This window comes from Myxocyprinus asiaticus, chromosome 24 (assembly GCF_019703515.2).
Source record: "Myxocyprinus asiaticus isolate MX2 ecotype Aquarium Trade chromosome 24, UBuf_Myxa_2, whole genome shotgun sequence".
Lineage (NCBI taxonomy): Eukaryota > Metazoa > Chordata > Actinopteri > Cypriniformes > Catostomidae > Myxocyprinus > Myxocyprinus asiaticus.
The window spans coordinates 18,560,115-18,566,115 of NC_059367.1; positions in this window are offsets into that span (position 1 = coordinate 18,560,115).

The window sequence follows — 6,001 nt, forward strand, 5'->3', positions numbered from 1 at the left end:
CCGCCGGGGGATGGAGGAGTTGCTGCCAACTGCCTGGACGCGGAGGAATGGCCACCGTCCACGAGGGGAGGAGGGGCTCGCTACCAGCCGCCTGGAGAGGTGGAGCCGCTGCCAGGGGCGGAGGAGTTCCCTACTGGCTGCTGAAACGCAGCGGGGCGTTCTGTCCACTAGGGGTCAGAGGACTTGCTCCAGTCCACCTGGGGAGGAGCGGCTGTCATCCGCCAGAGGGTGGAGTGGTCAACGGCGTGTCAGAGAACCGGCGAGTAAGTGTTTTTTTTTTCTCTCTCTCTCTCTTCTCTCTCTCTCCCGCTGTCGCTCCGTGTTGGCCTTTCCCTCTCGTATTTTTTTTAATTTTTGATTTTTTCCTCCCCTTGTCACCCTCCCAGGTCCGAAGAGGCGGGGATGACCTGCCGGCAGGCAGGGGGATGTACATCATGCCGGGGGCTCCCTGGCCTCCTCGCCTCTTCCTTTCCATTGAACTTTGTTACAATAACCATCTACATTTACAAGCTTGTTTAAGTGTGATCAAATTGCACGGAAGCTCAACTGATAGAGTGTTGCATATGCGATACAAAGGACCGGGGTACGTGTCCTGAAGAGTCGACAAGTAAGCCGAAAGTGTCATAGAAGCACCACAAAATTACATGGTTGCGTCTGAAATTGTGTTTTTAATCTCACATTTGCTTTTTCTGACCCTATCGGTTAGGTTTAGGTTTAGGGTAGGGAGGTCAGTTTTGTTGATTTAAATCTCGATAGAACATTATTCTTAAAAACCTCATCTGTTCAGGAGAACATTTCACTCGCTTTTAGCACCACACAGTTGTCAGTTGACTTCAGAACTGCCCTGAGAGGTGTAATGAACCACATAATTGTATTTTGCAAAAACATTTCCACAGTCACGCAATGCTAATTGAATAGGAGAAGCCACTCATGAATTGTGATGTCAGAACACCCAGTCCCTTGAGACATCCCTTGAAAAAATTTCAAATGAAGCTTTGAAGAAAGTTAGTAATGTTGTTGGTTTTGTGAATTGTTTTCTAAGGTTTGCTATACAATTATAGATATGATTTAAATATGAAGACAAGTGTAGAAATAAATGACATGTACATATTTAATTACAAATGCCTTTTGTATATAGAGTGGTGGTGGCGTAGTGGGCTAAAGCACATAACTGGTAATTAGAAGGTTGCTAGTTCAATCCCCACAGCCACCACCATTGACTCCTTGAGCAAGGCACTTAACTCCAGGTTTCTCTGGGGGATTGTCTGTGTAAAAAGTGCACTGTAAGTCACTTTAGATAAAAGCGTCTGCCAAATGTGTGTATGTATATATATTTGCAATGTGAATGACAATTTTTTACTTCATAACTGTCCAATCTGTAAAAGTAGCAGGCGTTTAGAATAAAGTTTAGGATAAAAACTGTCAGTGTTTCACACTTTGTGCTCATTGTTTTGAATGAATACATCACATTTAGTTGTGCGGCATATGGTCTAGTTGCACAAATATTTTAATATACACAGCCGCCATGCGACACTCTGCCATTTGTCAATCTGTCGTTTGTCGGATGCAGTGAAAAGGCGGCTTCAGTCCAGTAAGACGAAAGAAAATGATCTGCAAAAATGTAACAAGTACTTTTCAAGTTTAAATTAAAAAGAAAAGTGCTATATTTTCTTTGGAAACTCATAAAACTTGACACCAGGTGACGCACCCTGAAAACTGCACCGTTAGAACGCTTTCATGCTGAAGAGCCCCTTAAAAGTACATTTGTTTTCTCTCTCGTAAAAGTAAATGAGTGTAAATGCCAACAACATCATATATGTCGAAAAGACTGAAGCCTGTCATGCAAAACATCTCACTGATGTCATTAAATATCATTCTGCTTTTTTATTCCATCCGTTACTCCTGGTCGGAGGCTGCCGTAAATATTTAGTTTATACATAGGGTTACGTCCTACCTAAGTTTAATGGTGCAACGCTCAAATATTTAGTAGTGCATAAATTGTGACTTAGTCCCCATTTACGCCACAACTAGGCTAAGTTGTAACGTAGTATAGCTGGTGCAACCGGCCACTGGGTAGGGTGTAAGTTCTCATGTAAGTAGGGACGTAATGTTCACACTAAGGGCTTAGTAACTACTAGTTAGTTTGTAACTAAGTCAGTGCTTAATTAGGTTGCACCACCTGTTCTTAAGGCAAGATTTAACTAGTAGGTCATAAGCTCTCCATAAAGTGATGCGTTGTCGCATAATATGACGTTTACTTGTATTGATCCAATCAGCATCCTTAAAATTTGTACACAGAAGTGTGAAAAAGCCGTGAATTTCAATCTGATCTTATTACAGTTGATGTTCAAACCTTGTTTACTCACTTAACTGTCAGCTGTAATAAATTATATCCCCATTAAAATACGATACATAATAAAACAAGATTTCTTTAATGGTATATTTAGCTGTAGAGCCAAGGAGGGCGGGGCCGGGCTGGAATGACGCACGCCCGGTCCCCAATCAGGCTGATTGGGGACCGGGCGTGCGTCATTCCAGCCCGGCCCCGCCCTCCTCGGCTCTACATTAGCCTATGTAAATAACAATATTTAATAACTATCTAAAATGAATAAGGGACAATAAATAAATAATTACTTATACAACAGGCTGGAAAAATAGACATGTATTCATTTTAATATCTTATATATTTCGTATATGTTGAAACTTGACACCGTACACAGGAAAGTGCACTGTTAGATCGGTTTCATGCTGACGAAGTATTTTACAACAAGTGTAAATGCCAACACCATCATATATATCAAAAGAACTGAAGCCTGTCAACCAAAACATGAGCTCATTGATGTCATTAAGTGAGTCTGTTTTTTTATTCCATCCGTTACTCATGGTCGGAGGCTGCCGTAAATATTTAGTTTATACGTAGGGTTACGTCCCACCTAAGTTTAATGGTGCAACGCTCAAATATTTAGTAGTGTGTAAATTGTGACTTAGTGCCCATTTACGCCACAACTAGGCTACGTTGTAACGTACGTATAGCTGGTGCAACCGGCCCCTAGGTAGGGTTGCACCAGCTGTGCGCAAGTTCTCACGTAAGTTGGGACGTAAAGTTCACACTAAGGGCTTAGTAACTACTAGTTAGTTTGTAACTAAGTCAGTGCTTAATTTGGTTGCACCACCTGTTCTTAAGGCAAGACTTAACTAGTAGGTCGTAAGCTTTCCGTAAAGTAATGCATAGTCACATAATATGACGTTTACCTGTATTTATCCAATAAGCAGCCTTCAAATTTGTACACAGAAGAGTTAAAATGCCGTGAATTTCAGTTTATCTCGCTATGGTTGATGTTCAAACCTTGTCTGTTCATGTAACTGTCAGCTGTAATAAATTATATCCCCATTAAAATACGATTTGAAAAGTAGATTTGATCAATAGTATATTTGCCCTGTGTAAATAACAATATATAGGAACTGTATCTAAAATAAATAAGGGGTGATAAATAAATACTAATACAACAGCCTGGAAAAATAGACATTTATTCATTTTAATATCCTATATATATTTTGTATATGTTGAAACATGACACCGGGCGACACACCCTGAAAACTGCACCGTTAGATCGGTTTCATGCTGAAGAGCCGCTTAAAATTACTTTTTTCTTTCTCTCTCTCGTAAATGTAAACGAGTGTAAATGCCAACACCATCATATTTGTCGAAAGGATTGAAGCCTGTCACGCAAAACATGAGCTCACTGATGTCATTAAATATCATTCTGTTAGTATACGTACGTTACAACTTAGCCTAGTTGTTGCGTAAATGGGCACTGGGGGCCGTTTACACGACAAAGTTTTCAACTAAAAACTGAAAACTTTTTATGCGTTTTGGCTGTTCGTTTACACAACAACGGCGTTTTGGGGCCTGAAAATGCAAACTTATGAAAACGGGTTTCAAAGTGCAAGTTTTTGAATACGATGCCGTTATCGTCTCCGTGTAAACATACAAAAACGTGAATTTGTGAAACCGATGACATCATCGTGTTATATAAAGAATGATGGATTGATAGGCATCAATTTGAGATGTATAATTATCAATATGAATACTGGTGTCTGTGCAAATAACAATAATCAACAATTTATTAATCTGGAGTGTTTTGTATGGAGTGTGAACACTGTACAGCAGGCAGAACTTGCAATTTGAAAATCTTGAAATTAATGTATGGATTCAGGTGGGAAAAATGTATTTGTATTTTAAATGTTATTTATTTATGTAATTTTATTTGATGTACCTTTACCCTGCAATTCATTCACCCACCGCTTATGTATATAGCCTATAGACAGAGATGTGATGCCATGTACAGTATTCAGTGATATGCTTAGAATATGAAAACATGAGGCAGTGAAAATGCATGTTAAATCCAATGTACACAAGACCTCTCTCTCCGTCAGAAGATATCCATATATCAGAGTCCTGTCTGATATCCAAAACCAGTCAACATCAACAGCTTGTTACGTTAACTTACTCTCCTATCAGCCCAAGAGTCAGCAGGGGGAATACAGAAGGCAGAAGACAAAGTGATGGTAAAAATGAGCAGAGATTATTGAATAATCTTGAGAGTTCAGTCTATAGGCATGCGCGCGAGACATTCAAAACTACAATGGCAGACTACAGGACTGTGTTTGTGCTGCTCAAGATTTTGAGTTTATAGACACTTCTCCAGCAAAATGTAGATTTACTGCAGCACTACTGCGACCAGCGATCGCCATCTTCATTTGTTTGTATTCACCGCTCTGTGGAAGAATGCTTATGTGCGCAGGTGCGTAGTGTTTCTTTACAAAGTGACATCGCCAACTACTGGCCTGGCATGCATAATACAGTGTTTTTAGTTGTTTTCACGGATCCGTGTAAACGGGGATCTTTTTGACAACGTTGTCATCTGTACGCAAAACTTTTCAAAAACGCAAAGGAAAAACTTTTCCGTTTTTAGTACATCAATGTCGTGTAAACGTACCCAAGTCACAATTTACGCACTACTAAATATGTGAGCGTTGCACCATTAAATTTAGGTAGGACGTTATCAATGAGCTCATATATGATGATGTTGGCATTTACACTCGTTTACATTTACGAGAGAAAGAAAAAAAAATACTTTTAAGGGGCTCTTCAGCATGAAACCGATCTAACGGTGCAGTTTTCAGGGTGCGTCACCCGGTGTCAAGTTTCAAAATATACAAAATATATAAGACATTAAAATGAATAAATATCTATTTTTCCAGCCTGTTGTATTAGTATGTATTTATCACCCCTTATTTATTTTAGATACAGTTCTTATTTATTGTTATTTACACAGGGCAAATATACTATTTATTAAATCTACTTTTATTACGTATCTTATTTTAATGGGGATATAATTTATTACAGCTGACAGTTACGGGTTACAAGGTTTGAACATCAACCGTAACGAGATAAAACCGAAATGCACGGGTTTTTAATAATTCTGTGTACAAATTTGAAGGCTGTTTATTGGATAAATACAGGTAAACGTCATATTATGCGACTATGCATTACTTTACAGAGAGCTTACGACGTACTAGTTAAGTCTTGCCTTAAGAACAGGTGGTGCAACCAAATTAAGCACTGACTTAGTTACAAACTAACTAGTAGTTACTAAGCCCTTAGCGTGAACTTTACGTCCCAACTTACGTGAGAACTTACGCACTGCTGGTGCAACCCTACCCTTATGATTAGTGTCTGATGATTGTCCATTTTCAGTTGTGTGCAACCATCCCATAATATTCAAAGTCGATTTGTCTCTGTGAAGTCTTCAAATATCCATGCACATTTGTTTTAAATCGTCAAACATGTTTAAAACCCTTTATAATACTACATGAACTAAGAATGAACTGTTTTCACAAATATGACAAAGCTTCATAAACCGAGCTGGCTGAGTTGAACAGTGCGCGTGGGGAGGTGTCAGTGTGAGAATGGGCAGCGCGAGCCTTTTATTGGCGC